The sequence below is a fragment of the Mesoplodon densirostris genome, chromosome 17 (assembly GCF_025265405.1).
Source record: "Mesoplodon densirostris isolate mMesDen1 chromosome 17, mMesDen1 primary haplotype, whole genome shotgun sequence".
Classification (NCBI taxonomy): Eukaryota; Metazoa; Chordata; class Mammalia; order Artiodactyla; family Ziphiidae; genus Mesoplodon; species Mesoplodon densirostris.
In genome coordinates, this window is record NC_082677.1 from 71,524,388 (window position 1) to 71,550,601 (window position 26,214).

Consider the following 26,214-nt stretch of genomic DNA (forward strand, 5'->3'; position numbering starts at 1 on the left):
GAGTTGGACATGGCCTTCTTGGTTCCAAAGCTTTCCTTGTATTTAATAAAGGAAGAAAAACAAGCAAGCATTGTATTTGCATTCTTTTTATTGGACTGTGAATTGATGTAGAATTGATGAAAAGAGGGCCTTCGTGTAGTTTCATTTTGCATTTTACCATCCCAGACCTTTAAAATGAAGGATGCTAGGACATTTTAGCTTTTATCAGAAATTTTCCTCAAGGCTCTGTCGCTAGTCCTGTGTCTGGGCTCCAATCCTCAACACTTCCACCTCCCCGACCTCTTCCTTCTTCTTTTTAAGACCTCTCCAGGCACTGCCCTCCTCTGCTTTTTTTGTAGCCATCTCCTCTGTCTAGCATGAATCCTGTTCAGAGAGAAGTGCATCTTCAGAGGCACCTTTGCCTCTCGCTAAATATTTAAGTTTAGTTTCAGAATTTGATATTTGCAACAGGGAAGTATTGGTAAATATAACGCCAGGAATTAGATATACCATCCATCCCTTGCTCAGATCCATGAGACTCTGGTTTGGGTGTGAGTTAGTGAAGACAGCATAAACCTATTCTTACCCTAGAGGAGGAGAGAAGAAACACATTTATCAGTTTGGCATGAGATACATTGAAAATCCACTACATCAGTGGGACAATTAGGAATTCTCCAAGTTTGCAAAATGTATCAAATGATGTTTGTTTAACGTTTTTGTGCTTACATGCCTTATCCTTGGAATAATAATAATAGTAATAATAATGATGATCATGAAGATCTATACAATGATTATGTGTAGCTGCCTCCCTTTCATTCTAACATACACAGTGAAAGACTTCATGTGAAGCCACAGGCACCTCACCTGAAAATTACTCCAGCCCTTGAGAAAGAAAAGCCATGCAAACATCTCCTTAAACTCACACGTTATTGCATATTCCGGAGTCTCCTACTTCTTTGACCACCATGTCTTTCATCTCATCAACTGGCTTCTCTTCATAAACCTAGCCCTTACACATTTTTCAAAACTCTGTCCTAGATCATGTTCCTGCCATAAAACTCTGCTTTAATAATCTCATCCACTCCTAATCGTGGACATTTACTTCTGTATATATGATTATCTTCAACCCTGATTTGTTCCAGTTTTCTCAAGCAATACACTCAAATGCTTTGCAGATGTCCCCACCTGGGTGTAGCCTTGCAACTTTAAATGAAGCACATCTGAATGTAAATGTATTCTCTTCCTTCTCACCTTTATGTCCTCATCATTCAAGCTCAGAATCTTCAGGATTATTTGCTCTCTCCTTGTCCTCTGTGTGCAGTTAGCCACCAAGGGGTCCTAACTCTGCCTTATAAACATTTCTTGTGTCTGTTTCTTCTTTGTTTTTCCCACTGTTGATTGCTCATGCTCAGCCTTTTTCAAATCTTCATCTCATCACTAACAAGCTTTCCCAGTATTTTCATCCCTGACCTACGAGTTCAACTATTACAAGTGGAATCAACCACCCCTTGGAGACCAAGATAGAAACTCTTTACAACAGGAGAAGCAAAGAACAAACATAACTGACTAAATCTAGTCCAACACCATCTGGAAACATTCACTTATCACAATCCATCTGGCTATTGGAGAAGCTTTTCTCCCACATCGTCATTCCTGTATCTCTCTGGCTCTTTCTTGTCTGAATTTTTCTACCCATTTTCACTTCTGGAACTCACACCTAAACTTGGCATGCACCTGCAGTGCTCAGCACTGCTTACTACTTGGTCTTTGAATTCCACTGCCTTCTCTGCTATGTCTCCAAGATTTTAGGGGTGTTTTCTACTGTCCACTTTAACTCTTGGGTTTCATTTGCTAGAGCAAAATTTGTTTCCAGCGGTTTCTCATTTCTACCTATTGTTTCTCTTTCAACCTATGGCAGGAACAATTCCTGACTATCTGCTGACTCAACTCGTTTTCTTTAAATAAACTTTTTATTTTAGAATAGCTTCAGATTTACAGAAAAGTTTTGAAGATAATACAGATTGTTCCCATATACCTTGTACCCAGTTTTCCCCCTTGTTAACATCTGCATTAGTATGGCACCACTGGGATTCCCAGAAGAGGCAGGAAGCTTATTCTGCTGACTCAATTCTGATTGTACCTTGATCATTATGTCATGACCTATATGCTAAGATATCAAGTCCTGATTTTAGTAACTGACATATTCCTTCAACACTTGAATTTATTTTCTACTAATGAAAATATTAGAAATAGTTGTCTAAATAAAAATAGTTGCCTAAACATAGAATAAAATAGTAACTAAATCATTGAAACACAGAACTCATAAGTAAAAGGAAACATATTATTGTAAACTTAAGGGAAGATGCTACCAGCAAAGGATAAATTTCATCTTTAAGTGGATATAGCAGAATATCAGTATTTCGTGGGACACTTGGATTTCCTTTCCATTGTTCACTGTTATCTATAATCCATCATACATCCAGTCAATAAAGGGAAATTAGAAGCTAATGTTTTTTACTTCTTGTGAGAGCTGTGACTCATAGGTCTAGAATATGCCTTAGCCCTGGCAACATGTTCATTCTTATTTAAGTTTCTGTACTCCTTGAAGGTATCACCCCGCCTGGGTCAGTCATTCCAAGAGAATGATACAAATGCATAAAGGAGAAGGAAGGTAAGCCTTAAGACATCTACTGGTGGCATAGAAAGAGTGGATTGGCTGCCACATCTGATATCATAAAGGAAGTAACAGCAGCAGGTAGATAACAAAATTGAGGGAAGAATAAGAATTTCTCATATTATGCTCAGAAGGAAACTGTTGGTTTCTGAAGAAAAAAATAGATGAAAACATGTCCCTGTTTTCATTTAATATTGTGGAACTAAATTAAATTATTATTAAAATAATAATAATTATTAAATAGTTATGTTTTTCACAAAGTAATTAATTAGATTTAAAAACTGTTATGCTCTGTAAGATTATACATAAACTACAAGAGCTGCAGTGCTCAGCTCATCATGACTGACAATAAAGAGTAGGCTTGTAAATATTTTTTAATATAATTTGGATGGCATTGTTTAGTTTTCTTAAATTTATATTCTCCTTATTAATGTTTGTTATGTCTACCAAAATGATTATATCCTTCAAAAGTGGTTAATTAAAACATAAAGTGCTGAGAAGAAAAGTAATTTAAAAGTACTCCTCACTATAAAGTATAATAAAAGTAATATGGTAACTTCAGTGCAAATGAGGAATGTGAATCTGCATAGAGTGAGATAAATTCAGTACTTGAGTGTGATGATTCTATGGAAACATCTGGAAAATCAAAGCTCAGATCAAAAGCATGATGATAACATAAGTGAAAACTGGGTATTATAGGCCAGGTGATCCCCCGTATAATGTGTGTTACAAAACTTTGTCGAACAGAAACAAGAATCCACGGAAGCATTAATTTTCATTAAAACTAATCAATCAATTAAATTTTCCAAGAATAAGTTAAAAAATAAATTTTTCATACAAAATTAATTTTATTGTTTAAGGTAGAGAAGAGAACATAGCTACAAAGGCATTATTGACAATCACAGTTCTAATAATGAAAACAGGAACAAGTCACAATATTTCTGAGAAGTTAATGATAAATATATAGTATTTGAAATCAGAACAAAAGGCTTCTAGCAAAAATTTTTAATCAAATTACAATGTTAAGCATAACAAAATTAATTATGCACAATATGAAAAATGAACTACTATCCTCTTTCATGTTAGCATACATTTTATTTTATAGTCAAATAAAATAATATATACTAAGAATATTAATCAATTCTTGATATGTGCAGAACATTTTTAAGGAGGAAATACTCAACAACTTTTTGCACTAAAATTTCTTGGTATAAAAATCTTTGTTTTGTTATCAGTCTTAACGTGAGTTATGACTTAGCAAATTGTCTAACACCACTGACAGAGATATTTTTTCAGAAATGATGACATCTCTTACATTGATATAACACCTATATTTTCTTTAACTTAAAATATGTTTTAGTTGTTTTATTTTATTATTTTCAAATTATTTATTCCATTATTGATACTACATGTGTATAATTCACTAAAGGGCAATTGATGTCCAAATTTTAAGAAACACTGACAAATCTGTAACATTTACCAATGAATTTTCTTCACATCAGATTGTCTTAAAATCAGGTATATTTTTCTGTTTAGAAAGAAAAGGATGATAGATGTCACCAGGGCATTCAAAATGTCATATGTCAAGGGTTTATGCCTCTGATTTGTTTGCTAAGAATCTATGCAGGTTTTGCAAACTTCTTCATAATTGACACTGGTCTTAATTGTTAATCTGATCATATCAAAATTCTTGTCATTAAAACTTTCATGATTTCTCAGTCACTCATTAATTAAACTTGAACTCAATCTGGCACTCATAATAAAGCCCTCCAGTCTCTACCACAGACTTTTCTTTTAACCCTTCTCCTCCATTAATTCCTCTGAGTGTAGACACTAATCTAGGTTTGGTTTTGTTTTCAAAAACGTATCTGACATTTTCCTCGTAGTCTTTTACACCATTTCCTCCAACTAGTGTTTCTTTTCTTTTCTCAATTGTCAGTTTTATACTAAGAGTTTAGGATGCACATTAAATGTTTTCTTCTTATCATCAAAAGTATCATCTTCTTTTCCTGATTCCCAATGGGATATATTTGTATTTCCTTTGATGTGTTTATGATCCTGTGTTTGGTATCTAACAAATGGACATTTGCCTTGGAGAATAGGGACCACATTATATTTATCTCTCTACTCCTCTCTGTCTTTTCTCCATCAGTAGTACCTAGCATAGTATCCTGATTATGGCCAATGCTCCAAGTAGATGTAGGAAAAAATAATGAATAAACACTGAACTGTAAATGTAGAAAATGTTCTTGATTTTTTGATAAAGCAGGCTGCTAATAGAATTCTTGCAAGAGACCTAAATGGCAGTTAAAAAAATTATACTAGCTTCAATATCCTTCAAAAATCATATTTATTTTGAAGAGAAAAAAACAAATTGATCAAAAAATGGTGTTAGAACTCTAGAATATCTGAAAAAATATATAAATTTCATTATCTAACATCAAACATCAAAAGAATTCCAAATGGATAGAATATTGAATGAATAAATGCATAATACAAGTATTAGGAGACATAGAAAAATTATACTTTACAATTCTAACATTATAAAAAGTTGTTTCAAAAATCATAAGGTTAAAAGACTATTTTTTTAATTTAATGCATAAAATAACTATGACAAACTATTATATCTCTACTATGAAAAAATTCTTACAGAGATATTTTTAAAAAGGATGGATTACCAATATAAAAGAGAGCAAAGACTATGAACATCATTATCCCAAAGAAAAGTAAAATTAATGTCATATAAAAAGATATTTAACTTTATTAGTAATCAAAGAAATAAGGAAAGCAAATATATTTTTTTAAAAATTAAAAATCTCTTTGCCTCTTAGATTAGCAAATATTTAAATATCCTAGAAAGCACCATATTAGTAAGCATTTGAAGAAATGAGTCTGAAATCTTCCAAGGTTTAAATAACTAAATCATACATTATTTAAGAATAGGAGCAACTAATCAAAAATTTGGAGAGCACTTTTGCCATATAAATCAAACTTTAATTGAGCAAAGCAATGGCCAACCAAGTTCTACTTTCAAGAGTTTATCTTATTGAGATAATGACACAAGTGTGGAAGTATACACGTCAAAGGATGCTCACTGTAATGGTGTTCAAAGTCCTGAGAAACTGTAAACAGCCTAGAAATCCATTGACATGAAACAGGATAAAGAACGGTATATTCAGACAGTGGCAATTTAAAATGATATTATGTTGTCAAAGGTGAAGAAATTTTCTGAAAGAATAATGATAAACTGAATAGAGCTTAAAGTAGGTCACTCAGAAATTAAGATTGCAAATCTGTGTGAGGAAATTAAAAGGAGCAGACTATTACTGAATATTTACTAAGTGCTAGAAGCTTTATTCTGACTATCTAATCTTCAGAGTTGGTCCAGGAGGGTAAATAGTCAGGGACTAAGAACTAACAGACACCAGGGCTACTTTTTAAATTTAATCTCCTTGGGTTTCCCTGGTGGTGCAGTGGTTGAGAGTCTGCCTGCCGATGCAGGGGACACGGGTTCGTGCCCCAGTCTGGGAAGATCCCACATGCCGTGGAGCGGCTCGGCCCATGAGCCATGGTCGCTGGGCCTGCATGTCCGGAGCCTGTGCTCCACAACAGGAGAGGCCACAACAGTGAGAGGTCCGTGTACCGCAAAAAAACAAACAAACAAACAAACAAATAAATAAATGTAATCTCCTTGATTCCAAAGCACATGCTCTCTGTACTACAACAGGGAGTTCACTCCTGTCTTGCAAGATGCTCTTTTCTCTATGTGACCTACTTGTCTTCTAGGAGGCTGATGATGCTACAAGATACTTATTCCAATCTCTATAAAATTGACTACCTTTGAATATTCCTTTTCCTTATGACTTTGGAGTCCAATGCATAGGTAATATAAAAATGTCTACAAAAATATAACTGAAATTAGATGAATTGGTATTTTATTATAAGAAAACAAACAACATACATACTGAAGTTTAAGTTCAGATCACTGCTATTAGCAATATACATATATACTTGTATCACAGTATTCAAATAATTTCCTTTTTTTTATCTCATTTATACCTTTTCTGAAAATAGACACTTAAAATTGTTTTGTTTTTTTGGGTTTTTTTTTGCGGGATGTGGGCCTCTCACTGTTGTGGCCTCTCCCATGCGGAGCACAGGCTCCGGATGTGCAGGCCCAGTGGCCATGGCTCACGGACCCAGCGGCTCCGTGGCATGTGGGATCCTCCCGGACTGGGGAACGAACCCGTGTCCCCTGCATCAGCAGGCGGACTCTCAACCACTGTGCCACCAGGGAAGCCCCTTAAAATTGTTTTAAAGTACTACTTCTTCCACTTGAATACTTTGTTTCTTCACTCTTCCAAAAGCAGTTATTTAAGAACAAATTTCACATACGTTATTTGTCCTCTAAAATGCTTTCTTTCTCTGGGATATGATGCATTGGTAACTGTATTTATAAGAGGCCTGAAGAGAATAAGTTAGTTCCAGAATTAATACTATGTCAGTGAACTAATTTTGTTTTCCATTGGCATCACTCATGTTCCTGCATTATAAGAATACATATATTCACAGGCACAAACATACTTTTAAAATTCCTCACCAGTCAAGTGAAAAGCATGCACACACACACACACACACACACACACACACAATTCTTTCTGGCTTCTGAAGTATTGAAAAATGTCAGAGTGGCTTTCATATTAAACCTTTCAAAGACAAGGTCATTAAAAGTGCATATAAAACCTGTTAACTCAGGCCAAGTCCAATGCTTAGTCCAAGGTCCTAAACTTGTGGCATCCTGTGTAGAAATCATTATTTTGCTTTTCAGCTTAGTTTTTGTAAATATATTTATGAGCCTTTGTTCTATTTGTGTCTAAAGATGCCTAAGTATAGTTGATACCAAAAATAAACTCCAGGTCATGAACTTTGGAAATAATGGGTCATTATTTCAGTAGCAAAAATAAGGAAAAAAAGCCACATTGCCAAAATCCAAGAAGATCCCACCTTTGTATAACAAAGAAGATGTGAGAATAAGATGTGGAAAAGTTGAGATCCAGCTGCATTCAGAAGTCACCTACTGGACAAACAGTTATCACACCCGTATTATCTGCCATGTGCCAGTCACTGTGCTAAGCTCAGAGGAAGTTCAAGAAAGAAAAATGAAGAGGAGGAGGAGAGAGAGGAGGGGGAGGGGGGAGGAAGGGGGAGGGGGAGGACCTGCTTGGTATATTGCAGTCATAGTTTAAGAGGTTTTCATGCATCGTTTCATGAGATAGTCACAACTCTTTGAGGAAGATAACGTGGCAATCCCAGGGACATGTATTTTTAGTAAATTTGGGTTTTCAGAGACTCTAGCAGAAGTGATGATTGGGGGAGAGTCTGTAACTTTACAAAAATAGCAACTACATAAACATGTCTGTATGAATGAGCTTGCTCTGAGAAAAAAGACAAGTAAAAAAAAAAAGTTGAAAAAATTTATTTTCAACCCCATGACTAGAACTTAGAGAGAGAAAAAAATCAATATTATTCACAGTCATTCCACTCACCATCCTACTACAGCAGAGATGGTTAAAAACAGACAAGTCTCGGTGAGAAGGGGAAATGGAAGGGGTCTTAAAATATATGGCCATAGAGATTATTATTACTATTAAGACAGAGAAAGACAAATATCATATGATATCACTTATATGTAGAATTTAACAAAATGATACAAATGAACTTATTAACAAAACAGAAATAAACTCACAAGACACAGAAAACAAACTGATGGTTACCAAAGGGGAAAGGTGGGAGGAGGGATAAATTAGGAGTTCGGTATTAACATATACACACTACTATATATAAAATAGATAAACAACAAGGACCTACTGTATAGCACAGGGAACTATACTCAATATCTTGTAATAACGTATGAGGGAAAAGAATATGAAAAAGGTTATATATATATATATATATATATATATATATATATATAACTGAATCACTTTGCTGTATACCTGAAAGTAAACATTGTAAATCAAGTATACTTCAATAAAAAAAAGTTGTTTTTTCCATTTTCCTGTTTCTTCTCAGCTGTGATTCTCAAAGTGTGGTTTGGGACCCCTGGGAAATTCCCAAAGGGGTATGATGTTTAAAACTATTTTCATAGTAAAGTTAAGACACCATTTGCCTTGTTCACCATGAGACGTGTTTAGTGAGGGTGCCTTAGCAGCAGTCAGGAAAACGGTGCCCGACTGTTCTAACAGGTTGTCTTTGTCATCCATCCTACTCCCAGGAAAAAACAAGTTCCCATAAGAATGTCCTGATGAAACAGTACAAGCTCCTAATGTAATTAACCTTGGGGCTTACATACATGTTTTTTTTTTTTTTTTTGCGGTATGCGGGCCTCTCACTGTTGTGGCCTCCCCCGCTGCGGAGCACAGGCTCCGGACGCGCAGGCCCAGCGGCCATGGCTCACGGGCCCAGCCGCTCCGCGGCATATGGGATCCTCCCAGACCGGGGCACGAACCCGTATCCCCTGCATCGGCAGGCGGACTCTCAACCACTTGCGCCACCAGGGAGGCCCTACATACATGTTTTTTATGTTACTTAGGAATATGTGGGAAAATGGAACCTATTTGAAAGCATGTGGGCTGCATATAGGTGCGTGGTGTTTTTCTTGAGGAAAATCCCTAATGTATCTGTTGGGTCGGTGAGCTGAGCTGCCCTTTCTCTTTTTGAGAACACCACTTTTACTTGAAAGAACTACTGAGAGCAAACTAAGGTTGTTCACATTTGGGTATTTGGCAGACTTACTAAAAAATGAATGAAATCATTCTGTCACTTCCAGGAGAGCAACTCACAGTAGGTGTTGCCAATGGTAAAATTCAAATTTTCAAGGAATAATTAAAATCTTAGAAAACTTCTGTTTATCAACACAAGCTTTACAGCATTCCAATACTTATGGGCTTTTCTGATGAGAAAGTGAATGTGTTTTTTGTTTTAGATTAAAAAGTAAATTGTATCCAAGTTTGGAAAATCTGCATAAGTCAGTGAACTAATTTTCCAAATGACCAACGGATGACGGTGTAAAATCACTGTAGGGTAAAAGATTTATTCAAAGTGCAAGATAGAACGTTGTCTTTTCATGTAAATCCATTTAAAAATGTTTTAATATGCCTTTAGATTACACATTGTAACAAATATTTTTTTTAAATTCCATTTGTCAAGCTTTGGTGTGATATCAAAAGAAGAATATCCGCAATTATCTCAAAGAGTTTCCAGGTACGTATCTGAGTGAGACCAGATTGTTTTTTCCCTATACTTTAAAACACTGAATTGCCACATATTAAATGCAGAAGCTGTTAGGAGAATATAGATTTTTTTTATATTAGGCCAGTCATTAAAGAGATTTACAAATATGTAAAACTATGCCATTCTCCTTACTCATCTTTTTGATTTTAGGAAACATCATTATTTTTAAAGAGTGTGTATTACTTTATCATCTAGCATATTTTGCAATGTCATTTTAATGAAATAAAAATATTTTTCAACTTTTTTTTGACTTAATGTGTTAAATACTGGTAGATATAAGTCAGGAAAGCAAAAGCTCTTTGAAGTCCTCAATATTTTCTTAGGATGTAAAGACCAAATAGCTTAAAAACTGCAGCCCCACAGCCACCCTACAAAACAGAAGACAAAAATGTGCTTTTTCATATTCGTATACTGAAAATAGATGATGTTGTTTTAAAATGTATTTAGAAGACGTTAGGGGGAGATGAATAAACAAATGTTATAATACATTTACTCCCTTGCTCCCATTGTAGTGCGTACTTCCAGGAAACTTTCTAGAAGACAGACTTCCTTCAAGCACCTCCTGAATAAAAAGTCAAAAGCTTTTTAGCTCTTAAAAGTTACAATTGGCTATGAGTGCTTTTATAACTCCCATAATATTTATTCCATGAAGACTTCCTAAATAATTGTGATTTCTCATTTTTTGAACTCTCTCTGGGCTTATGTTTTTATCAAGCAACTTACCGCTTCAATCAAATGTGGATTTCCATTGCTCACTAGGTAACTTTAATTTTCTCTGCCTCTAATTATGTTTTGAATCTTGTTTCCAAAATCAGATTATAATAAACTTATTTAGGGATGAGGTTGTAGTTTAGCTTTCTTTGGATGCCTCTCTGTACCTTTCATAACATTTTGTTTAGATAAGGCACGGATCCACATCTCATCTTTGATTATTAATAAGGGGAAAATACTTTCGTCCCAAGTTTTTGTAAATGTAGACCTAATCAACCTTTAACTTTGCTTTGTATTCCCCCAAATAGTTCCTCCTTTTGCTTAAAATGGTTGTTCCCATGCTTATAAACTACTTGGGCAACTTAAAAATGATTATTTGTATACAATAGTTATAGTGACAAAATATATCATATATCTGCTATATTGTCTGTAATTTAATTTCAAATACTTCAGATTGTGCAGTTCCATATATTCATAGGTGGTCATTTGCAGCCATCTGCAACCTAAGAATGTTTGTTAATATTTGATGTACCCAGTTGGTAGACTATAGTCAGAAGATTATATCCCAGTAACCTGTTACTGTAAGTGTTCAGCTGTCTTTATCTTGATCCACACTAGCTGGCTTCATGATTAGCAACACGGATGTTAAAGGGAATTAAGTGGTGTCTAAGGTTCTTACCTTGACTAGAAATATTGTCGGAGCATCATGACTATTCTGTGATCTGTGTTCTCTACTGAGCCCAAAGGCTTGCACCACTTCAAGTGGAAACGTGGCTTTAGGATTCTGAAACAGTCTTCCATGAAACCACTCAACAGAGAATCTGACTCCAATGAGAAAGTTAGATGAACACTGCTGCTGAGATATTGCTGCAGTTGTCTCTTGTGAACTTGTCAGCCAAGGTATTTCCATAGCATATGAAGAGCCAGTGCTAGGATTCTGCTAGCTTACAATAAATGTAGAGTGAGGGATTTCCTGCCTGCATGCTGGTAAACACTTGTATGCATGGTAGAATTTTGTCTGGAATTAGCTTTCTCTATAACTTACTGCCAGCTCTAGAGTTTGTGTGGTAGAAGACCCAGACCCTACACAAGGTTACTGATGTCTGACAAAAAGAACAGAATTGTTATCCATGACCAAACTGATTGAGGTCAGTTTGCAACATTTCCTTCCACATTGAATTCAAGGTTGTTTATTTGAAGACATAAAAGAAAATGGAAAAGGTAAATGATAGTGGAAAACCAGTATTTAGAAAAACATTGAGCAGTAAGAGGGTAAAATAAAGAAAAAGGTAATAATGCAAAATGCAATAAGATGATTTATATTGCTGCATTACTTATAGAAATATACATTTTAAAATGTGTTTTTTTATGCTATTTAATCACCTTTATTTTTTTAACTTAACTTTAGAAATAGATAATATTTTATTTTAAAACCCCAAGACATATTTCTTGGTATTTTCCATGAACATACTGTTGCATTGGGCTGGGTAATCAAATCACAATTATATAAATGTGCATTTATAAGTAGTCTTTCTGCACATTATAATTTCCACATATATTACGGTGAGGATGAGTTAATTCAGGAGTAAAATAGATGGGCCAAATCACTTACAACTTTTTAAGTATTATTGTAGAAATAACATCAAATTAATTTTACATCATATTTAACCTGAAAAACGCTTTCCTTAGAAAGGTAGTGAATTGTTAGTTAGGTAATTATACATTTATAGTCTGTGAAATCAGTGATTAAATGGTAACTAAAATGTACTTACATGTTTACACACCATAAAATTACAGTATTTTTAACATACAGTAATTAATTTATATTTAACATACACTTGTATATGCTTGATTAAATGTCAATTAGGTGTCTATTTGTGAAAAATTAACCATTACCAATTTATGGAAATATTAAGATAAAGCTAACCATTTTGCTCCTTTAATTTTTTTTATGTTGGATTAAATGTCATTCTCCAATTCATTTTAGTTTTTACATTTCTCAGCAAGTTTTTTTAATATATATAAAACATTGAATCTAATTAACTACCTTATTTAGTGCAAATGCCAACTTCAAGCACCTAACTAAAATGAAAAATTAACAAAGAAAAGGTTTCTAACCAATAGAGATAATTTTGTTTAGATGGATCAGGAAAGAAATTTAAAAAAACACATTATCAGTTCTTTTTCTTGCACCTGTTGTTATGTCTATACTCTACTTTCTCTATATTTTCTGTCTTCTTAATGATCAATGAGTTTGGGTATACAGAAGTTTATCTTAAATATGTTTTGCACAAAGCTTAAATAAAATTTGATAATTTTCTTATCACTATTTTCATAATAAACATTGTTCTGAAAATGAGTACTGCTTACAGATAGGTAAATATGAATAAACCTGAATGATTGAACCTATTTTTAATGATATACATATATCTAAATAATAGTGTGTGTGACATTAAAAGACCCATAAAAAAAGGACAAAGACATAAGGAAACCCTTGATGACATTTTGATTGTGAAATTGCTTCACATTTGCCTTAGTACTAATTGGTCTCTAGCTAAGATATTCCCATTAAAAATTATATGCTTCTCCATAGTAGGTTATAGCTATCAATTAACTATGACAATGACATTTTCATAGCAAAAATTCAGCATCTCAAATGTTTTGGAAAATTATACATTTCAAAATGGAGACCAGAATCAGAATTCTGAGAACTTTGCAAGATACACACACACACACACACACACACACACACACACACAGTGGATAATACAACACCTAAAACATACTATCATATCTGTATAAAGTTTAGCAAGTATACAACCATTGTATTTGCCCCTTTGATGGACATCAATCATATCATTTTTCTATGCTGTGTCAATATAAAATTGCCTGTAAATATAGGAAAATTGCCTTATTGGAGATTATTTGTTTTCAGAAAACTTCTATAGTGATAGCTATACAGGTGTTCTCAAGTGTCTTGTGGGAAGTGGTCATTGAAGTATCTAATGCTCAGTTGAAAAACAATTAGAATTTAGTTTTATCAAGTAAAGAATGTTACCTTATTAACATTGTAATGGAACATTGTAATGTTCCAGTTTTAGCACATTTTAGTCATACTAATATGCTGCTCATATTCAAGAAAATCAGTAAAAAGTGGCAAACAAATCATGTATCTCATATTCACAAACAGCTTTGAGGTAATTTTTAGCTCAATTTTTAACTGATTTTAGTTATAATACAGAAATTTCTTGGATGAGAATATTTGGGGATAGAAGTCAAATATGAACCAATATGAACAAAGTGATTTGATCTGCTTTTGAGGGACCATCTCAGCTGTCTAAAGAGTAAAGAAGCCCAAGAGTCCATAGGGGATGTTCTGTACAATGGTGTGTTGCAGAAAAGCTGACTGATTATTGCCATTGATCCAAAGGGCATCGTTATAGAAGACCATGACCAATCTGGGCAACACCATTGTGTATCTTCACCATTAGCTCTTGAAGATCCATTCATTGGTAACATCATTAAATTGAAAGCATTCCAACATGGAGCACCATCAGAAACAAGAGTTTACCCTTTTTCTTTTACTCAATTCTCGAATTCTTCCAAAAGCATCCCATCACAGAAGATGCTCATCAATCCTTGTTCATTAAATTCTATGAATGGCATAATGGGAAGCATTATAGAAAGGAACATGTGAAAATAATTGTATTTCCAGTAGTGCTGATAAATTATCCCCAATTTATTCTTACTTTTGATTTGGTAAAAGACTATTCTTAGTCTTTTATCAAATGTTCCCATCCTCCAATATAAGTAAATGCATGCATTTGAAAGAAACCTTCTCGAAATTAGGATTCACACAGTGGTTATGAAAACAAGCCATCTATATTTTAACATATTTATAGTGAAGACTCTGACGCTTAACATTCTAGAGTAAGAAAATATGTCACAAAGTCACAGACTAAAGTAATTTACATAATTGTCAGAAAATCAGAACCCCTACAGTCTGTGTAATGTGTGCATTTGTAACACAACAGGAAACATTTCATTTTTTTTTGAACAGGTAATGTGAAAACATTTGAGTAACATTTACTAAAACTCTTAATGTAGCTTCAGTGCTTGCTTAGAGAGTATATCAGGTTGATATCTATACACGTATATATCAATATCCATCCTTCTACACATATATTCATACGTACTTCTTATATAGGAGAAACCTGAGTAGATATTTGTGGCCTCCGTTTAATCATTTATTTTGAGACTAAATTTATGATGGAAGTTGTTCAACTAATTTTAATTTAACTTCCATATATTTTCATTGATAAAGACCCCCCCTAAAAAAAACTCACACAGATTTAAAATGATAACACTACAGAAATTTCAGAAAATCAGTACATAAGGTAAGGTTAAGGAGGAATTAATTTAACTATAGCAGAAATATATTAAGTGATCAGCAGTCTCTGAAGAGATATCACTTTGCAGGAAGAAGGCAAAAAAAAAAAAAAAAACAATATAGAAACAGCACCTTGCTCTCAATCTCAATGCAAACGAACACTGGAGGGATGTGCACCCTTGTTACTATGACCTGGAACAGCATGAGAAGGGCTTTCTGAGACAGATAGAATCACCGCTCTTCCTCTCCTCCATCCTTATCGAGGCATGTCTTCTATATTTAGTAGGTACTGTAATTTGAAGTAAAATAGGTAACAGAGATGGAAAAGATGAATGACAAGGACTCATGGAAATCTTGAATACCATTTAACTAGGTAAGAGCAGAGGGAAGAAAATTCTGGGTATAGTCATTCTAAAGATTACGGGTTGTCATGTTTCTGTAGATTGATAAAAACAAAGTAAAATAACAGACTATTTCAAATTCCCATAGTCACATGAAATTCTTCTTGGTCACAGGAACAGAAAATGGTACCATGATTATGAGCCTAGTTCTATTAATCAGAATGCAGAAGCAACAAGCCCCAATTCTCATTGACATCATAGAATAAAAGTTTATTTCCCACTTACACAGGGCTACTGTGGATCCTGGACCACTCTCCAGGGCAGCTATCCTCCATACGGTGACTCAACAATCCAGGTAGCTCTTATTTCATTTGCCCGAACAAATGAATCACAAGTCTATTTCCAAGATCTTTGCAACAGTGGAAGAGAGAGAAACTAGAGAACACTCCATGGGTTTTTCACTGTCACAAGCAATAATTGACACATTTTCATGTCATTGACCAGTACTAATTTCTACCCTAGTCATAAGGATAAGTGCAGACCTTAAAAGGGAAACAAAGAAAAAAATAGGCATTGGTAAATACTAGTAATGTCTACCAAACAGCTTGCTAAGTACCTACTAAATGTATAGTAAATCTGGGCTACAACTTTGTACCAATTTATTTTCCAAATGAGTTTCTCTTAACCTTCAGATACACAGCAATCAGGAGGACACTGGTCTGGAAAGCACTGGTACACGTCATCATGATAAAGTATTTTTTATTTGTGTTTGATGCGTAAAAGAATGGAAATCATATCTGAAAGTGACAAAGTAAACATCCTAAGCAAATCAGCTTGGAAACAAGAGTTCAAAGAGATTCAGGGAAGAAATAGGAAGATGGAGGTAAAACATGAACTTACAGAGAGCATAAAAGACCAAGGAAGAAATAACGTCTTCAAGAGTATGACAGTGACACTAAAAGCAGCTTAATTACAAAAGTAATTAGAGAAAAAAAAAGAAAAAGAAACTGAGAAAAGAAGCAAAATAGATGGAACCAAAGAATTAGAAGGAACAGTGAAATCTTGATTGTTGCAGAAGATGAAAAAGTAAAATCTTACTTACATGCCAATGTCCTTGGAAAAGAGAATTGAGTTGATAGAGGAGAAAATATATTTAAACCTAAAAATCCACATGGGAAGGCCAATGTAGAAAAGAAAGATCGCCCCTGGTCAGTAGCCCCAGCTAATGTTGCAGGAGACTGACTGTGGCAAACAGTCATTCCAGGGAGCCTCTTGGAAGTGGAATTTCCAGCCCCTGTCAAGCTATCCCAGGTGATGTCTGGTGGAACAGAGATGAACCATCCCTGCCAAGACCTATACAAAGTGCAAATTTGGAGGCAATGTAAATAATTATTATTTTAAGCCATTAAATGTGGGTCTGGTTTATTATATAGTAATAGATGTCTGTATCTTTGGTATTATATATTTATTACAAAGCAAAAGGGAAAACTTTCTGCAAAAATACCTTAAAAATTGATTATCTAGAAATAGATATCCATCCTCTGGGAATCATTGCCTGAAAGCATGGAATAGTGGACCATTCTAGGTGGGCTGAGGCAGGAGATCTGTCTGCTGCTTATTTTATGGGTATGATGACCTGGGAAATATAGGTTGAATATATGCACTGTTAAAGTGACTGCTTGATCTATTTTTATAGCTAAGTAATTAAATGATTCTATTTCTTTTTAGACAGACTAATCTTTTTCTTTTAAGATTTTTTTTTAAATGTGGGCCATTTTTAAAGTCTTTATTGAATTTGTTACAATATTGCTTCTGTTTTATGTTTTGGTTTTTTGGCCGTGAGGCATGTGGGATGTCAGCTCCCCAACCAGGGATCAGATCTGCACCCCTTGCACTAGAAGACGACGTCTTAACCACTGGACCACCAGGGAAGGCCAAAGATTAGTCCCAAGACTAATCTACATAATGAATGAGATATTTTAAACACAAGAAGTCAAAATGAAGATGCCATAGACATAGAAGAGGATGGGGAAATGTCTACATGTTGAGAATGTCATTTTGATTTAAGTATATTAAATGTTATCCTAAAATGTGCTTATTATTATACATATTTCTCTGTATATTTGGTTTATCAATGAAAATGTCTTTTCATCAGAAAGTAATATAATAGAAATATAACCATTAAAGTAAAATAACACAAAGATTTCCCATGAGAAATATTTTGATATTTTTTACAGAAAAAAAATGAAAAAAATTATGCAAGTAAAAAATGCCAACTGATGAGAAAGCTGCATTTGAAAGAAAATTGTGAATTATCTTATGATTTTATACACATTTGACAGTAACACTAGGCAAAGTAATAATATGGTTCTCCTAAAAGTCAGAACTCTGTCAAAATCTGTTTCCAGGGGAAATTGTAGATTTAATGGGTAATTCATCTGCTTATATTTTCATATTGCTTAGTGATTTCTAAGATATCTTGCATATCACACTCAAGGCTTTCTCAATATTTTAATGAAGATAAATTACCACATTGAATCTCAAAAATTAAATCAACCATAATCACATATTTTATTTAACTTGGAGATAGAAATATTAGGAAATCTGATGTTTTACCACCTATCATTTATTTTAAGCTTATTCTTTCAAAATCTTTTTGCTGTTGTTATTCAGCTTCTTTTAAAAAAATCTGCAGAAGTAGTTTTCGAATTGTAGGAAAACATCAATTTTCAGCTGTTTATACTTCCTTCCTGCAAATGGGAAAAAAAATGGGTCTGAATCCAATTCATATGCAAATTGAAAATTACTCACATCAGGTAAGTACATTAACTTTTAAATATTTCAACTTAGTGCATTAGTTAATTCATGCCCTGATGCACTCTGCAAAGTAATGAAACTAAACAGGACATTTAGGTTTTTGCCTTAATATCTGGCATGTTTATAAAAGTATCAACATTTTATTAGATTATGCAACAGACATTTTTATAAGTATATTAGTGAAAAAGATCCAAGGAAATTTTCAAGAAGCATTTTCTCCATAATTTCTAGTAATAATGCATACGCAGTTTAGCTTAACACTGAAGCAATCTAATTTGTTATATATTATTTCAAAATATTTGTGTTTACAAAAAATTAAGGTCACAACTGTGTAAAATTTTAGAGTTAGGAGGGACTTCAGAGAACACTTAATTAAATTGCTAATCTCACTAATGAAGAGGTTGAGAAAAATTAAAGTGACTTGCCCAAAGTTACTGAGAGTTAATCTTACAGCTCTCACTTGAATCTACTTTTCACAATTTGCAGTCCAGTCTAATTTCCACTAACACAAATCATATACCCATGGTCCCCTGAAAATACCTGACAGCTTCTCAATGTAAAAGCAGTTGACAAATCAACTAAAACTAAAGTTGTAATTCCATAACAGATGTTATACAATTTCATGGGAGAAAATTTGTGGACTGTTATGACTCTCATCAAAACATTTGCAAATGGGTGCTTGTGTGTTTATGGTAAATTATTTGCAAGTGTTTATATGTAGAGCTTTTATTTTTTGGTTTATTAGGTGTTGATATATAATATCTGACAGACACAAAAGGTAATATGTTGTATATTTTAAGTTGTAAAGAAAAATAATGTCTAGAATACATGTAAACCTACCACTTCACCTAAGAAATTGAACATACTAATATATTGCACAAATTTTTTTACTTCTCCTATCCCCTGCCTTCCACTCATAAATAATCACCACCTTGAGCTTTGTGCTAGTTTTGTCTTGTCTTGGTAAATAATTTTATCATATATGTATGCATGGTTAAGAAATACATATTTTTTTAGTTTGATTTAAAGCTATATAAGTGTGGTCTTATATTGTATTCAGACTTTGGGAATTCCTTTTTCTAAACTTCAGGTTTCTAATGTTTTTCTGTGATATACATGTAGTTATTGTTCATTCATTTTTACTGTTGTAAAATATTCCAGTTTATTAATATATAGCAAATGATTTATCCATTCTCTAATGAAGTAATGTTCTCTGAAATATCTTATATCTGACTCGTGAAGCAAATATACAGAAATTTTTCTTGGATATAACTCTGCATGGAATTGCTGAGTTGTTTGATGTAAATGCTAAATTGTTTCCAAGATAAATTTTAAAATATACCTTCCCAGAGTAATGCATAAGAGTTCCCATTATCCATATGCTATCCAACACTTCACAGTGTTAGACTCTTATTTTTTTCCGTATTTAAAAATATGAAACTGTATCTCATTTTGGTTATAATGTGCATTTCTGTAACTAGTAATGAAGTTGGACATATATGTTTTCTGTGAAGTGTCTGCTCATTTTTTTGACAAAATATGTGCTGGGTAAATGTATTTGTCTTAATAATGCATATATTTTGGATTCTAATGCTTATAAGTTGTATATGTTGCAAATATCTTCTTCTAGATTTTGATTCATCTTTTCAGTTTTTAAAATGTACTTTATTGAACAGAAGTTCTGATTTAAAGGTAGTGTAGAATTTCAACCCATCCTTTTAATTAGCACATGCTGTGTCTGTTAAGGAATTCCTCCCTAAAGTCAGAAAGATATTGTCGTGTTTACTAAAATACCTTTGTGTACACATGTGTGTATATGTGTGTGTATTGTGAGGTATGATTCCAACTTCAGGTTTTATTTATGTGGCTTACAAAATATATACAAATTATCCTTCTTTATTCATTGGGGTCTGCCATGCCTATCCCTGTTACATATTAAGGACCCATGTATGGTTCTGGGGCTTCTATTCTTTTATATTTATTGACTTATTTATCTTCCTTAATTCCTATAGTTTTATTTTAAATTTTGATAATTTTGTCAGACATGTCCAATATTCCACTTTCTTCTTCTTCAGTTTCTTGGCTATTTTCACTGTTGTATACATTTTAGAATTAGCTTGACAAGATCCATGAAAAATCCTATTCATAACATGCACTGTACTAATAAATATTTTACTAACATATATAAATCTCCCTTTAAAAGCATTTACATAAATAAGTCAGTGGAAATATAATTGTTCTAAGTAATAACATTTTATGTTTTTGGAGGTAATTTCTTTTGTAATTAGATTACAGCATGACTAAAATAATTTCCATACTCTTAGTAAAGAAGAATTTCTAATAATATATTTTGTAAAATCGAGGCTACTCTGAAGAAAACAAGTTCCAATAACTTATTAAAATATGTCATTTAATCTTTTATGTGCTGAAGGAACTGAACCAAAAATCTGTATGAACTTTACATACTCCTCCATACTAATTTTAAGCTAATATTGCAGAACTAATGACAGCCTTGAGAAATGCTGTTATCAATTCCAGCTGTCTCTTGCATCAAGATACCCTGAATTACAGCAACATTTCAAGAAATGAAGCTCTGAATAAAATCCATTACAGGCAAGCTTCTGTTTTAATACTTTTGCATATGGTTTTATATTGTGGCTCTTTCCATCACAGAAAAAAACTTATGACAACCTGAGTTATTTTATTTCCTCTTTTCCTTTTTTTAAATCATTTAGTCTTGGACTGTGTTGGTCCTGAATCACTGGTCTTACTGAACAACTTACCCACAATCTCCCAATGGTGTAGTTGTCAATGTTACTCACTCATCCCTTCTTATGGTCTACAAATGGCATAGATCATCTCTGCTGAATTCTCTAGTTTCTTGAGTATAAAATTATAGCTCTCCTAGGTCAGATTTATCTAATCAACCTAGAGTTTTAATAAAGTCTTACTACATCTATGTTACAAGTTCATCTCAGTTTCTTCAGATGAAAATATACACCCACTGTCATGCATCTAACATAACACTTACTACCTAGTAATTTGTATTTACACATATGTGGATCCTTGTTAGTTTCAAATCCCTGAACACAAGGAACCTGCTCATACATCTTTGCTATGTCTCATTTTCAATCTGTAATTGAAGTTATATAAACTTTGTTGTTTTGTCAGTATCATGCAGTAGCACTCTTAGTCCACAGATTAATGGAATAATCTATTTTAAGAGCTTCACTAACTTTTCATTGAGCATGCATTGTGTACCAGTTATGTGAAAATCATTTTTGCTTTAATTTGGTAATTCATAGAACAGATTTGAAATAAAATGTAGCAAAAAATATTAGATAGGAAATTAGCAAAATATTAGCAAAAAATAGGATCTGAAATTGACTTCTCATGACCAAAATCCACTAATCTCCTTAATTCTCTGTTGCTGTTGTTGGATGCTTTAATCAATTTTCCTTGCTTAAATACCCTCATGACTTTTTATTAACAAATTTTAAGAAAATCATCAGGTTGTAGAAGAAGAATATTCTTTTTACCATCAGACATATTTTTGATTACAAATACTGATTTTGAAGGGCTTAAATTACAAATGTAACTTCAAGAGGTATAAGGGCTACCTTGGTACAAACATAATCCTAGCTTCTATGTGTGTTTCAACTAGCTCTTATGTTGCATACATGAAGTTATCTCACACTTAACTTTCATACATCCAACTTGAGTTGGTTAAGAAATAAAATAGACATACATAACTATAACACCACTTCCAACAAAATAGTATAATGCCAGCTGAAATAAGTAAAAGAAAATATTAATCTACTTTTCTATATGTTCAAAATATTTTATAATTAAATATTATTTGTGGAATTCCATATTTTTCAAATTCTGTTTTGAATATGGTATATATATACCTATGAAATAAAGAGGCAGTTTGGAAACTCTCTTTCTTATGACAGGCCTACATCCAAATAATCCTTCCCTCTGTACAATTTTAAGTAAATCAATCACATCTCTCAAAGTGCTCCATTTCAAAATTCTCCTTTCCTCCTTACAGCCTGCTTCTCACCAGCAGATGAAACTGAAGACATCTCTCTTTATCATCATAGCAAAACACATTTCTCCTGAATCTTGTAGCTTTCATCTTCTATTTATTCTATTTCTTCTTTATGTTAAATTTCCTTTTCCACCTCTGTTCCTTCCACAATTCATTACAGGTGGTTAATAAAAGAAAATAGATGGACAATTGACACCTTCTATACTTTGCTATACCTAATCTATATATTTACTAATGTCTTTTGTTAATTGTCTGACTTCTATATGAGAACAGAACAGCAAGATTTTTTTCTATTTGTTCACTGTTACAGCCTCAGCACCTAGAAGAGAACCTGACGTATAATAAGGGCTCTGAACATTTGTTTTATGAAGAAATTGATAAATGAGTAGAGTCCATCTCTAACCTTGTAATTATAGTCAGAGATCTGAGAATCACTCATTCCACAAATGTCTCATGAGTACAAAATATTTCCTTTTGAAATTCTAAATCTACCTAAAATCTCTCCACTCCTCTCCTCCCCAATGCCATTATGTATAAGTGTATCCTAAAGGAATCACTCCATCCATTGCCTTCAGAAGAAAATATGGATGACCTGGCATGATATAACTGTTCAGTTATCATTTGTACATCACCAAATAATTGTTGAAATGCATCATTTACTACGCTTTACACATCCTCCTTAGAGCCTTATTAAACATTTTGTAGTTCTTTAAAGTACTGTACTCTTTTATTCTCTCAACTGCCTCTCTCTCTCTCACACACACACACATGCACCCACCAACCCACTCCCCCCCACACACAATCACAGCTGTTGATCAACCTCTTCTCAAATGCCCCTTAGAACTCAATCTTAGACCCTCTTTTCTTCTTTTATGTAAAATTTTGAGATGATCCCCTCTAGTTCCAAGTCTATACATTCCTTCTATATGCAGATGACTTTCAAATTTATAGTTTTGGCTCCAGCTTCTCCCAAAGGCCAAAACTTGCACATGCAACTACCTACTCAAAATCTCCAGTTAAATATCTAATATCAACTTCACATTTTACTGTCTAAACATCTCTTCATTAACGTTCCCTAACCATTGTGCCCAGGTCAAAATATGACAATCATTTATACAGTTGTTCAAACCAAAATCTTAGAAGTCACCTTTTGCTTCCCTCATAGTTTGTATACAAGTCATGAAAAGGGACATTTGCTATGAACATTTCCATGACCTCTTCTTCCACTTCTTTGCTCTGATCCTAGTGCAGATGACTTGCACCTCCAACCAGACCACTAACTCGTTACTTTGATTTCCCCCTTGATCTCCTGACACTATTTTCTACAAAACAGACAAAGTCATCATTTAGAGTATCTAAATCATAAAAGAATCACTCAGTGGCCCTCCATTACATTTAAAATATAACCCTAGTTCCATATTATAACCTAAGTTTCTTTATGATCTAAGTCCCCGCTCCCTATTAGATAATTCCGACCACACCGGCTATTGCTCACTGCCCTTCAGCCATGAACACTCCTTCTAACACATGGATCGATCTCAATAGCTTTCTTCCGTCCTCAGGGCTTTTAAGCTTGTACGTTTCTCTGCCTGGAAAATCCTTTTCCCAGATTTTCGTTTTCTTCCTTTATTCAGATTTCTGCTCAAACATCATCTCCTCGTGGAGGCAACTGTGTACACTGCTGCGGACATTGTGTTGAGCCATCCAGCTTCTCCTTTGGGATCTAAGTACTCACTCCCTCGGCACCAAGGGCACGGCTTGATGTTAGCAGGCAACCTAGTTCTACCTAAGAAAGGGAGTGGCCTCACTCAAGTTCATGCTTCCTCCCCAGGGGTAGTAAGCCTGTCAGGGAAAGGAATCCCGCCCTTAGTGGCTCTATGATGGACCAGCGGTCATACCTTATTCAGTAAAAGCAGAGAACTGAGAACTGAACAAGATGACTGAAGTATGACCAAGCCAAAATGAATTATTAAGTGTGTTCACCTACCGAGAAACGGTACAAAGAACGCTGATGCCTTCCTGCTTTCAGAGAACGTCAGCGGGCTCTGAACCCCTTTCTCTTCCGTGTGCTGACCTGGTCTTTCACCATTTTCCTCCTGCCTTCCTTAAGGTTTCACTTTTATCTCTTCCTATTTGTCAATTTTGTGCTCCTTTTTCTACAAACACAAATCTATATGCCTCAAGAAGACTCATCAAACAACCTCTGCCTTGGTCCCTCGGCTTGGGCTTGCTGGTCCTCTTTGCTGTCTTCCAATCTAATTATTCCCTGACTCAGGGCCTGGACATGGGCTTCCATCTCTACTTTTGATGAATTCAATTCTCTTTCCTTTGCCCTCACACCCTACAAGAGTAAATTTTACTCATCATTTATATTTTACTCATCATTTATATTTTACTCATCATTTATATTTTGCCTTGAATATTTCTTCCTTAGGTTTAATAATGATATGTTACACCAAAGGAACTTACAGTGTATCAGGGTCTGTTTTATAAAATATATTAAATATATATTTATATTTTGTCTTTATATATATATATATATATATATATATATGTTTTATGCATACCTATGTGTGTATATATAAACATTTAGCATTAAATAAGCATTTAATATTAAATGAATATACATTCAAATGTATACATATATATTTATTTAACATACAATCACTAATCCTCACTCCAAATTTACATGATTATTTTTATAATCATCATTTTACAGAAGAGGAAATTAAGGAGCTGAAGTGTTTAGTAGCTTGTTCCTGGTCAGACATCAAGGAGGTAGAGCTGGGTTTTGAAGCTTGGCCAGCTCTGAGTCAGGATGCAGATGGCTGTCCTGAATCCCTTAGGCTAGGTTAGATCTCTGATAAATGATCACACAGGGCCCTATACATTTCCTCTGCACTTTCCTTTCCATGGGTGTTTATTCAAATAATGATGTGAATGATGTATCCAGTGCTTGTTTTTTTTTCTGCCAGGCTCCAGGGTCTGTCAGGGCATGGAAGGCATCTATTTGGTTTCCACTGCATCCCACATCCTGTCATAGCCCCGCACACAGAGGTACCTGTAAATGCTCATACACAGGCTAATAGGGGGACAGCTAACTAAACTAATTCACAGCAAGAAGAATGCCAACTGCTAAAGGTATGGAACTGCAAATGATCCTCGGGTTGGTTGAATTTTATGTAGAATGGTGTAGAAAACCTTATAGTACATGACTAAACCAAAAGTGACATTTCTCAAAATTATCCCTCAGTAAAGAAAGTCACCTCGTATTTGGACCCTAACCAAGTATCTCATGTTACTTTTTCAATGATTTTAGTTTGAACCACAAAATGCTGTTTCGGGGAGACATATGGCCTGAAAGAACCTCAATCAATGCTGGCTCAGAATGTTTATAGAGGTCACCCAAAGTTACAGGGAAAAAAGAGACAAAGAAATTGAATACACATTTATGATTTTTCACCCCTTGGGAATGAGCTCATAGTTGCAAGTGTTGGATGTCATTATAAACAAGAACTTTAATGTATGTTGAAAAGTAATACAGTAAATATTTGACTCACATTATGGAGCACATGAATTTACACTTATAGAACAAAAGAAAATGATAGTAGTCTTAATGTTACATAAATCTATATTTGTGGCTTGAGATAAAATTATCCGTAATAGCATCATATATGGATTCCCAAAGGTACTGCATCACATACAACTTTGATGAAAGTTAAAAAGATGTGCTATGGAAGGCAGAGTGTGGGTGACTCACAGTAAGAATGCATGGATGACAACTCACTGATACATAGGATGTAAGTGCAGAGTCTACATTAATTTCTTTAATGTAAAGGATGGTATGAAAAGTCAATAGCTCTACATTGATACTCAAGATACAGAGGTATAATTTGGCTTTATACACATATAATCAAATGATTAAAAAGACAATTATACAAATATATCAATATAA